The sequence below is a fragment of the Arachis hypogaea genome, chromosome 20, assembly GCF_003086295.3.
Source record: "Arachis hypogaea cultivar Tifrunner chromosome 20, arahy.Tifrunner.gnm2.J5K5, whole genome shotgun sequence".
NCBI classification, from domain to species: domain Eukaryota; kingdom Viridiplantae; phylum Streptophyta; class Magnoliopsida; order Fabales; family Fabaceae; genus Arachis; species Arachis hypogaea.
Genome location: NC_092055.1, coordinates 108,817,261 through 108,829,245, shown reverse-complemented (window position 1 = coordinate 108,829,245; position 11,985 = coordinate 108,817,261). Strand labels below are relative to the sequence as shown.

At 38.9% G+C, this 11,985-nt stretch overlaps 3 non-coding genes across 3 annotated transcripts; all 3 read right to left on the bottom strand.

Annotated features, from left to right (window-relative positions):
• Positions 1-554: 554 nt before the first annotated feature.
• On the bottom strand, positions 555-658 carry LOC112787417 (small nucleolar RNA R71). The gene has a single exon (XR_003194832.1). It is a non-coding gene; the product is annotated as a small nucleolar RNA R71 (small nucleolar RNA).
• Positions 659-5,978: 5,320 nt separating this feature from the next.
• On the bottom strand, positions 5,979-6,082 carry LOC112787405 (small nucleolar RNA R71). Its single transcript, XR_003194821.1, has one exon. It is a non-coding gene; the product is annotated as a small nucleolar RNA R71 (small nucleolar RNA).
• A 5,321-nt stretch (positions 6,083-11,403) lies between these two features.
• LOC112787394 (small nucleolar RNA R71) lies at positions 11,404-11,507 on the bottom strand. The gene has a single exon (XR_003194810.1). It is a non-coding gene; the product is annotated as a small nucleolar RNA R71 (small nucleolar RNA).
• Positions 11,508-11,985: the final 478 nt, after the last annotated feature.

Here is an 11,985-nt window from a genome sequence, read left to right as displayed (position 1 = left end):
CTCCATATACCGAACCAGAGAGGACCCTTCATAGACTGAGAAGGGAAGCAAGAGGAAAGAGAGTACTGGGAGAAAAGGAATCTGAAGGAGAATCTGAGGACAATTTTGAGGAAGCTCTAGATCTCAACATGGATAGAGAAGTTCACAACCATGAGAGAGCTGATGGAAACAATGCCATTCCTGAGAGGAGGGTTCTTAGTTCATACATAAACCCAACCTCTGGGAATTGTGGTAGCAGCATTCAGAAACCACCCATTCAGGCCAACAATTTTGAACTCAAACCACAGCTAATATCACTTGTGGAGAATCATTGTTCATTTGGTGGGAGTGCTAATGAAGATCCCAACCAACATCTCACAAAATTCCTGAGAATTTGTGACACTGTGAAGTCCAATGAAGTCCAGGAAGATGCCTATAAACTGCTTTTGTTCCCATTTTCACTTAGGGACAAAGCAGCTAAGTGGCTGGAATCATTCCCAAGGGGGAGTCTAACAACATGGGATGAGGTGGAAAGCAAGTTTCTGGCACGTTTCTACCCCCCACAAAAGGTCAATAGGCTTCGATCTGAGGTTCAGACTTTTAGACAACAAGATGGTGAAACTCTCTACGAGGCATGGGAGAGATTCAAGGATTTGACAAGGAAATGCCCACCAGACATGTTCCATGATTGGGTGCAATTGCATATTTTCTATGATGGACTGTCTTATGAATCAAGGAAGGCTGTAGACCATTCATCAGGAGGTTCATTGAACAGGAAAAAGACTGTGGAAGAAGCCATTGAAGTGATTGAGACAGTGGCTGAGAATGAGTACTACTATGCATCAGAGAGGCACAACACTAAGGGAGTCATGGAGCTGAACCATGTTGATACAATTCTAGCCCAAAACAAGGTGTTTGCCAAGCAACTAGCAGAGCTTACCAGGCAATTAGAAACAAGCACCAAAATGAGGATTGTGACCGAGAAACAAAGGATCATATCCATGAAGAAGAGAAGGTCGAAGAACAATCCAACTCCTGAGCCAACAAGCAAGTTCACTCAAGCCAATCACAAGGGAAAGCTTGCTGGAAAGAAGCATTCACAACAAGGGGCACTAACTAGCTCCTTTATCCACTTGAAGTCATTCCTCTTAACAAACTGGAAGAAGAGGAAGAAAGTCAGGAACAGCATGTCAAGCTAATGACGTTAAAGAAGCGCTTGTTGGGAGGCAACCCAACCAAAGGTAGTTTTTCTTTTCTAGTTATTTCAATAAAAGAGTTAAGTAGATTTATCTGTATTGCAAGGAGCTAAGTTTGGTGTTGCACACCAAAACAATTCAAGGGTGAATGTGAGATTCTAAGTTTGGTGTTCCACCAAAAAACTTCATTAAAAGCACATTTCTACCTCAGCATGACTAGTCACTAGCTCCAACCAATCAGGGAAACTACTTAAACAATAGTTTAATTTCTAGTTCATAGTTTCTTTTTCTAGTTCATAGTTATTTTCTTAATAAAAGCACATGAGGTTTTCTGCATATGATCCCAATTGCTGCATATGGCAAGGAACTAAGTTTCGTGTTCACACACCAATCTAAGTTCAGAGGCCTACAAACATCCATGCATGCTAACCAATTCTCAAAGTGCTTGGGGAACAAGCAACTTCTAATAGCTTTGCAGGAAGACAATCAATCTCATGGAAGGAATATACATCATCATCAAAGAGAACACCAAGGCTAGGAAGGATGATGAACAACAAAGAAGATGCTAAAAGGTTGTATTGTCACTTAATTGCTTGTACTTTGAATTGCTGATATTTGAAGTTTGCATGCACCCCTGCTTTAAGTTTGAGTCATTGCAGTTTTTGATTGTCTGTTTGTTTAATTTTCAAATAAGTGATAGTCTAAGTGTCTGGATAACTTCATCTTCTTAAACAAATGCTTGCCATGACTTGTTCTATTTCCATAAAATAAAAGAAATGTTTGAACAAAAGTAACTCAATTCCATTTGGTAAGAAATCAAATAAGATTAAGTGGTGGTATGCATGTTTGATTGAATAGTCAGCTCACTAAGAAATAAAGTTAGAATTGTCACTTTTAGTGGAAATTAGGATGCTGTCTATGGATCTTGATGAATAAATGTCTTTGGCCATGAAAAAGAAAGAAAAAGAAGAAGAAAAAGCCACTGAAAAAGGGCAACCAAAAAGCAAAAAAATTGAGAAAATAAGCTAGGCACCAATGGTTTGAACTTCTGAGACAAATGCCTGTGGTGTTTATGTATTAAGGATATGCTTGGATGAATAGGTTCTGAGGAGTGTTTCAACACTTGGTAACTTGGGTTAACTAACCCGGGATTATCAACCAAAAGTCCATTATCAAGAGCAACCTAAATACAAAACATTTAGTCACACAAAGAGGTGCTGGGCACCAATGTCTCAAGAAGAAATGTGAACTAAAATGCCTGTAGTGGATATGTGTAGTGCACTGATAAGAAAAAGAAAATGCCAAAGGCTTGTGCAACACATGACACTGAGCAACAAGGAGCAAATAAGCTCAAAGGAAAAGAAAAACAAAGAAAAGAAACTTGCCAAGGATATGTGAATAACAAGAGGCCATAGCAGTGTTTTAGTGGAAACATAAAAAGTGACATTCTTACCTAAGAAACAATAAAGTGATGCTGCAACAACTTTCTGCATGAACACCCCATTAATCAATGTCAATTACTTACTGATATGGCTAATGAATTTACTTTCTGTTTCATTCTTTCTTCTCAATAATTCAGAACTTGCTTGGGGACAAGCAAGGATTAAGTTTGGTGTTGTGATGCCAAGGCATCTTAGGCTAGTTTCACTAGCCTTTTTCTTTTATTTTTAGTTGTTTTATGCATTTTCTTGAGCCTTAAGTAATCATTTTGGGCCAAATAGTCATGCTTGTCTTAAATCATTCAACATGAAGATTTTGATGCAAATTCATGAGTTTTTAGTTATATTCCTTGAATGCTATGAATGGAAGAATTCTCATGAAATTTTGCAAGACTTTGATGCAATTGTTTGGATGATTTCAGGAAAGAAGAGGCTAGGCAAGGAAGCAACAAAATCAATAAAGGAAGCTTGAATATCACATGTGGAGTTTAAGATCCAGTTTAAGCCTAAACTGGAGCTTAAACGCCAGAATCATGAAGGCTAAGAAATGCTGGAACTGGCGTTTAACCTCCAGTTTAACCTTAAACTGGAAGTTAAACGCCAGAATGAGAATTTCACCAAGGAAGCATTTCCACGTTTAACCTCCAGTTTAACCTTAAACTGGAGGTTAAACGCCAGAATTGAGAAATGAACCAGGATGGCTTTCCTCCATTTCCACGTTTAAGCTTCAGTTTAACCTTAAACTGAAGCTTAAACGTGTTCGACAATTCCACACTCCAGGGTTGCCTTCTTCCATTTCCACGTTTAAGCTTCAGTTTAACCTTAAACTGAAGCTTAAACGTGCTCGAGCTTGTGCCTCCAGGGAGTGCCAGCGTTTAAGCTCCAGTTTAAGCTTAAACTGGAGCTTAAACGTGTTATATGGAACAGCTTGAACATGCCTTCTTCAAACATAAATAACTTGAGCTACAAAACTCCAAATGAGGTGATTCAAAATGCATTGGAAAGAAGACATCTAGAGCTTTCCAAGCATATATGGCATGCATGGTGGATACTAAAAATTGAGGGAGAAAACAGCCCGTAATGTGCATAGAAGAGCATAGTACCAACATGCAATCAGGCCAGCTGACCTCTTCACCTTCCATGGAGTATAACTCGAGTTGTAGAGATCCAATTGAGGTGCTTCCAGTTGCGTTAGAAAGATGACATCCATAGCTTTCCAACGAGGTATAATAGTCTATATTTGGCATCAAATTGGCAAGGTTGACAAGAGAACAAAGTGACGACTCAAGAAAGGGGGGTGCAACGTTTGAGTGTAGTTTAATGGATCATTATCCTTTTTGGATCAATTATGTCACTCTACCCTTCAAGCAAGCAAGGCCCATCAACAACACCAAATCAAGGCCACAAGAATCATCTAGAATAGTTTATTTTCATTTGATTGTAATTTGCTTTGAATTTCATTTTCATTTTGTAATTTAGGGAGCCTATTTAAAGGCCTTAGTTTCTGCATTTGAAACGAGAGGGGATTGAAGGGGAATCCAGCCCCTGAGGGGGACTTTTGGAACTTCTACCTTTTCATTTTAGCTAGTTTTCATATCTTTGTAATTGAATTCAGAGCTATGACTCACTAAACCCCCTTTCATTGGGTTAGGGAGCTCTATTGTAATTCAATGAATCAATAATAGTTTATCTTCTTCTTCAATCTTTTCTCTTGAATTTTGTTAGAAAGCTTCTCGATCTAATTCCATTGGGTAGTTGTCTTGGGAAAGAAACTACCCATAATTGGAATCCTTCGGAACCTTGGGAAAGGAATGGAGGATTCATGCTAGAGAAGCTTTCTCACAGTGAATTGGATTGGGGTTTGGATGGATATTGTGACATGTAATCCTACCAAATTGTGGTTCATGAAACTGTGTGGTATAATCAGTGATCGAGCATCATCTCTTCTTATGAACATTTAAACCAAGGGATTGGGAATTTGTTTGTTTTTAGAGAGAATTGGTGAGCCAAGGGATTGGGATCCAATCATATAAGATTGCCAAGCAAAATTTAATGAACGCATTGGTTGAGGAAGAGATATTCATGTTTTGATTCGGAGATCTCAATATCTCCTAACACCCAATGAATTCCCCATTTCTGATTTCCAATTTCTCTTTACATTCTGCAACTCAATTCTTGCAATCACCCCCATTCCCTTTTAATTTCAGCAATTTACATTCTGCTCTTTAATTCATGCAATTTAAGATTCCGCCATTTCAATTTCTTGTTATTTACTTTTCCCGCCAATTTTACATTCCGCAATTCTCATCTAAATCTTGATTTCGCTCAACTAGAACACACTTCTAATATGAATTGCTCACTCAACCAATCCTTGTGGGATTCGACCTCACTCTATTGTGAGTTTTTACTTGACGATAACCGGTGCACTTGCCGGAAGGAATTTTGCCGATCGTGCAATTTCCTAAATCGTAGCATAACAAGTTTATGCGCATCAAGTTTATGGCGCCGTTGCCGGGGATTGGTTTTCGATTGACAATTCTCAAATTGGAAGTTAACTAGATTGAGCATTTTTTTTTTGTTTTGATTAATTCAGTACAAGTTACTTGTTGAATTTTAATTTCTGCACTCTGTTACATGCTTTCTTTCTTTATGCCTTTAAATTCAAGCAACTAACCCACTGACTCACTAACTGTTTGAATTAATTCCTCAATTGCTCTAACCATACTCTTCCATTAACCAAGAGTATTTCACTTGTTTGTTGCCTGTGTTGTGTTCTTGTATGACAGGTAGGAGAGGAGAGACATCAACTCCTCCATATACCGAACCAGAGAGGACCCTTCATAGACTGAGAAGGGAAGCAAGAGGAAAGAGAGTACTGGGAGAAAAGGAATCTGAAGGAGAATCTGAGGACAATTTTGAGGAAGCTCTAGATCTCAACATGGATAGAGAAGTTCACAACCATGAGAGAGCTGATGGAAACAATGCCATTCCTGAGAGGAGGGTTCTTAGTTCATACATAAACCCAACCTCTGGGAATTGTGGTAGCAGCATTCAGAAACCACCCATTCAGGCCAACAATTTTGAACTCAAACCACAGCTAATATCACTTGTGGAGAATCATTGTTCATTTGGTGGGAGTGCTAATGAAGATCCCAACCAACATCTCACAAAATTCCTGAGAATTTGTGACACTGTGAAGTCCAATGAAGTCCAGGAAGATGCCTATAAACTGCTTTTGTTCCCATTTTCACTTAGGGACAAAGCAGCTAAGTGGCTGGAATCATTCCCAAGGGGGAGTCTAACAACATGGGATGAGGTGGAAAGCAAGTTTCTGGCACGTTTCTACCCCCCACAAAAGGTCAATAGGCTTCGATCTGAGGTTCAGACTTTTAGACAACAAGATGGTGAAACTCTCTACGAGGCATGGGAGAGATTCAAGGATTTGACAAGGAAATGCCCACCAGACATGTTCCATGATTGGGTGCAATTGCATATTTTCTATGATGGACTGTCTTATGAATCAAGGAAGGCTGTAGACCATTCATCAGGAGGTTCATTGAACAGGAAAAAGACTGTGGAAGAAGCCATTGAAGTGATTGAGACAGTGGCTGAGAATGAGTACTACTATGCATCAGAGAGGCACAACACTAAGGGAGTCATGGAGCTGAACCATGTTGATACAATTCTAGCCCAAAACAAGGTGTTTGCCAAGCAACTAGCAGAGCTTACCAGGCAATTAGAAACAAGCACCAAAATGAGGATTGTGACCGAGAAACAAAGGATCATATCCATGAAGAAGAGAAGGTCGAAGAACAATCCAACTCCTGAGCCAACAAGCAAGTTCACTCAAGCCAATCACAAGGGAAAGCTTGCTGGAAAGAAGCATTCACAACAAGGGGCACTAACTAGCTCCTTTATCCACTTGAAGTCATTCCTCTTAACAAACTGGAAGAAGAGGAAGAAAGTCAGGAACAGCATGTCAAGCTAATGACGTTAAAGAAGCGCTTGTTGGGAGGCAACCCAACCAAAGGTAGTTTTTCTTTTCTAGTTATTTCAATAAAAGAGTTAAGTAGATTTATCTGTATTGCAAGGAGCTAAGTTTGGTGTTGCACACCAAAACAATTCAAGGGTGAATGTGAGATTCTAAGTTTGGTGTTCCACCAAAAAACTTCATTAAAAGCACATTTCTACCTCAGCATGACTAGTCACTAGCTCCAACCAATCAGGGAAACTACTTAAACAATAGTTTAATTTCTAGTTCATAGTTTCTTTTTCTAGTTCATAGTTATTTTCTTAATAAAAGCACATGAGGTTTTCTGCATATGATCCCAATTGCTGCATATGGCAAGGAACTAAGTTTCGTGTTCACACACCAATCTAAGTTCAGAGGCCTACAAACATCCATGCATGCTAACCAATTCTCAAAGTGCTTGGGGAACAAGCAACTTCTAATAGCTTTGCAGGAAGACAATCAATCTCATGGAAGGAATATACATCATCATCAAAGAGAACACCAAGGCTAGGAAGGATGATGAACAATAAAGAAGATGCTAAAAGGTTGTATTGTCACTTAATTGCTTGTACTTTGAATTGCTGATATTTGAAGTTTGCATGCACCCCTGCTTTAAGTTTGAGTCATTGCAGTTTTTGATTGTCTGTTTGTTTAATTTTCAAATAAGTGATAGTCTAAGTGTCTGGATAACTTCATCTTCTTAAACAAATGCTTGCCATGACTTGTTCTATTTCCATAAAATAAAAGAAATGTTTGAACAAAAGTAACTCAATTCCATTTGGTAAGAAATCAAATAAGATTAAGTGGTGGTATGCATGTTTGATTGAATAGTCAGCTCACTAAGAAATAAAGTTAGAATTGTCACTTTTAGTGGAAATTAGGATGCTGTCTATGGATCTTGATGAATAAATGTCTTTGGCCATGAAAAAGAAAGAAAAAGAAGAAGAAAAAGCCACTGAAAAAGGGCAACCAAAAAGCAAAAAAATTGAGAAAATAAGCTAGGCACCAATGGTTTGAACTTCTGAGACAAATGCCTGTGGTGTTTATGTATTAAGGATATGCTTGGATGAATAGGTTCTGAGGAGTGTTTCAACACTTGGTAACTTGGGTTAACTAACCCGGGATTATCAACCAAAAGTCCATTATCAAGAGCAACCTAAATACAAAACATTTAGTCACACAAAGAGGTGCTGGGCACCAATGTCTCAAGAAGAAATGTGAACTAAAATGCCTGTAGTGGATATGTGTAGTGCACTGATAAGAAAAAGAAAATGCCAAAGGCTTGTGCAACACATGACACTGAGCAACAAGGAGCAAATAAGCTCAAAGGAAAAGAAAAACAAAGAAAAGAAACTTGCCAAGGATATGTGAATAACAAGAGGCCATAGCAGTGTTTTAGTGGAAACATAAAAAGTGACATTCTTACCTAAGAAACAATAAAGTGATGCTGCAACAACTTTCTGCATGAACACCCCATTAATCAATGTCAATTACTTACTGATATGGCTAATGAATTTACTTTCTGTTTCATTCTTTCTTCTCAATAATTCAGAACTTGCTTGGGGACAAGCAAGGATTAAGTTTGGTGTTGTGATGCCAAGGCATCTTAGGCTAGTTTCACTAGCCTTTTTCTTTTATTTTTAGTTGTTTTATGCATTTTCTTGAGCCTTAAGTAATCATTTTGGGCCAAATAGTCATGCTTGTCTTAAATCATTCAACATGAAGATTTTGATGCAAATTCAATGAGTTTTTAGTTATATTCCTTGAATGCTATGAATGGAAGAATTCTCATGAAATTTTGCAAGACTTTGATGCAATTGTTTGGATGATTTCAGGAAAGAAGAGGCTAGGCAAGGAAGCAACAAAATCAATAAAGGAAGCTTGAATATCACATGTGGAGTTTAAGATCCAGTTTAAGCCTAAACTGGAGCTTAAACGCCAGAATCATGAAGGCTAAGAAATGCTGGAACTGGCGTTTAACCTCCAGTTTAACCTTAAACTGGAAGTTAAACGCCAGAATGAGAATTTCACCAAGGAAGCATTTCCACGTTTAACCTCCAGTTTAACCTTAAACTGGAGGTTAAACGCCAGAATTGAGAAATGAACCAGGATGGCTTTCCTCCATTTCCACGTTTAAGCTTCAGTTTAACCTTAAACTGAAGCTTAAACGTGTTCGACAATTCCACACTCCAGGGTTGCCTTCTTCCATTTCCACGTTTAAGCTTCAGTTTAACCTTAAACTGAAGCTTAAACGTGCTCGAGCTTGTGCCTCCAGGGAGTGCCAGCGTTTAAGCTCCAGTTTAAGCTTAAACTGGAGCTTAAACGTGTTATATGGAACAGCTTGAACATGCCTTCTTCAAACATAAATAACTTGAGCTACAAAACTCCAAATGAGGTGATTCAAAATGCATTGGAAAGAAGACATCTAGAGCTTTCCAAGAATATATGGCATGCATGGTGGATACTAAAAATTGAGGGAGAAAACAGCCCCGTAATGTGCATAGAAGAGCATAGTACCAACATGCAATCAGGCCAGCTGACCTCTTCACCTTCCATGGAGTATAACTCGAGTTGTAGAGATCCAATTGAGGTGCTTCCAGTTGCGTTAGAAAGCTGACATCCATAGCTTTCCAACGAGGTATAATAGTCTATATTTGGCATCAAATTGGCAAGGTTGACAAGAGAACAAAGTGACGACTCAAGAAAGGGGGGTGCAACGTTTGAGTGTAGTTTAATGGATCATTATCCTTTTTGGATCAATTATGTCACTCTACCCTTCAAGCAAGCAAGGCCCATCAACAACACCAAATCAAGGCCACAAGAATCATCTAGAATAGTTTATTTTCATTTGATTGTAATTTGCTTTGAATTTCATTTTCATTTTGTAATTTAGGGAGCCTATTTAAAGGCCTTAGTTTCTGCATTTGAAACGAGAGGGGATTGAAGGGGAATCCAGCCCCTGAGGGGGACTTTTGGAACTTCTACCTTTTCATTTTAGCTAGTTTTCATATCTTTGTAATTGAATTCAGAGCTATGACTCACTAAACCCCCTTTCATTGGGTTAGGGAGCTCTATTGTAATTCAATGAATCAATAATAGTTTATCTTCTTCTTCAATCTTTTCTCTTGAATTTTGTTAGAAAGCTTCTCGATCTAATTCCATTGGGTAGTTGTCTTGGGAAAGAAACTACCCATAATTGGAATCCTTCGGAACCTTGGGAAAGGAATGGAGGATTCATGCTAGAGAAGCTTTCTCACAGTGAATTGGATTGGGGTTTGGATGGATATTGTGACATGTAATCCTACCAAATTGTGGTTCATGAAACTGTGTGGTATAATCAGTGATCGAGCATCATCTCTTCTTATGAACATTTAAACCAAGGGATTGGGAATTTGTTTGTTTTTAGAGAGAATTGGTGAGCCAAGGGATTGGGATCCAATCATATAAGATTGCCAAGCAAAATTTAATGAACGCATTGGTTGAGGAAGAGATATTCATGTTTTGATTCGGAGATCTCAATATCTCCTAACACCCAATGAATTCCCCATTTCTGATTTCCAATTTCTCTTTACATTCTGCAACTCAATTCTTGCAATCACCCCCATTCCCTTTTAATTTCAGCAATTTACATTCTGCTCTTTAATTCATGCAATTTAAGATTCCGCCATTTCAATTTCTTGTTATTTACTTTTCCCGCCAATTTTACATTCCGCAATTCTCATCTAAATCTTGATTTCGCTCAACTAGAACACACTTCTAATATGAATTGCTCACTCAACCAATCCTTGTGGGATTCGACCTCACTCTATTGTGAGTTTTTACTTGACGATAACCGGTGCACTTGCCGGAAGGAATTTTGCCGATCGTGCAATTTCCTAAATCGTAGCATAACAAGTTTATGCGCATCAAGTTTATGGCGCCGTTGCCGGGGATTGGTTTTCGATTGACAATTCTCAAATTGGAAGTTAACTAGATTGAGCATTTTTTTTTGTTTTGATTAATTCAGTACAAGTTACTTGTTGAATTTTAATTTCTGCACTCTGTTACATGCTTTCTTTCTTTATGCCTTTAAATTCAAGCAACTAACCCACTGACTCACTAACTGTTTGAATTAATTCCTCAATTGCTCTAACCATACTCTTCCATTAACCAAGAGTATTTCACTTGTTTGTTGCCTGTGTTGTGTTCTTGTATGACAGGTAGGAGAGGAGAGACATCAACTCCTCCATATACCGAACCAGAGAGGACCCTTCATAGACTGAGAAGGGAAGCAAGAGGAAAGAGAGTACTGGGAGAAGAGGAATCTGAAGGAGAATCTGAGGACAATTTTGAGGAAGCTCTAGATCTCAACATGGATAGAGAAGTTCACAACCATGAGAGAGCTGATGGAAACAATGCCATTCCTGAGAGGAGGGTTCTTAGTTCATACATAAACCCAACCTCTGGGAATTGTGGTAGCAGCATTCAGAAACCACCCATTCAGGCCAACAATTTTGAACTCAAACCACAGCTAATATCACTTGTGGAGAATCATTGTTCATTTGGTGGGAGTGCTAATGAAGATCCCAACCAACATCTCACAAAATTCCTGAGAATTTGTGACACTGTGAAGTCCAATGAAGTCCAGGAAGATGCCTATAAACTGCTTTTGTTCCCATTTTCACTTAGGGACAAAGCAGCTAAGTGGCTGGAATCATTCCCAAGGGGGAGTCTAACAACATGGGATGAGGTGGAAAGCAAGTTTCTGGCACGTTTCTACCCCCCACAAAAGGTCAATAGGCTTCGATCTGAGGTTCAGACTTTTAGACAACAAGATGGTGAAACTCTCTACGAGGCATGGGAGAGATTCAAGGATTTGACAAGGAAATGCCCACCAGACATGTTCCATGATTGGGTGCAATTGCATATTTTCTATGATGGACTGTCTTATGAATCAAGGAAGGCTGTAGACCATTCATCAGGAGGTTCATTGAACAGGAAAAAGACTGTGGAAGAAGCCATTGAAGTGATTGAGACAGTGGCTGAGAATGAGTACTACTATGCATCAGAGAGGCACAACACTAAGGGAGTCATGGAGCTGAACCATGTTGATACAATTCTAGCCCAAAACAAGGTGTTTGCCAAGCAACTAGCAGAGCTTACCAGGCAATTAGAAACAAGCACCAAAATGAGGATTGTGACCGAGAAACAAAGGATCATATCCATGAAGAAGAGAAGGTCGAAGAACAATCCAACTCCTGAGCCAACAAGCAAGTTCACTCAAGCCAATCACAAGGGAAAGCTTGCTGGAAAGAAGCATTCACAACAAGGGGCACTAACTAGCTCCTTTATCCACTTGAAGTCATTCCTCTTAACAAAC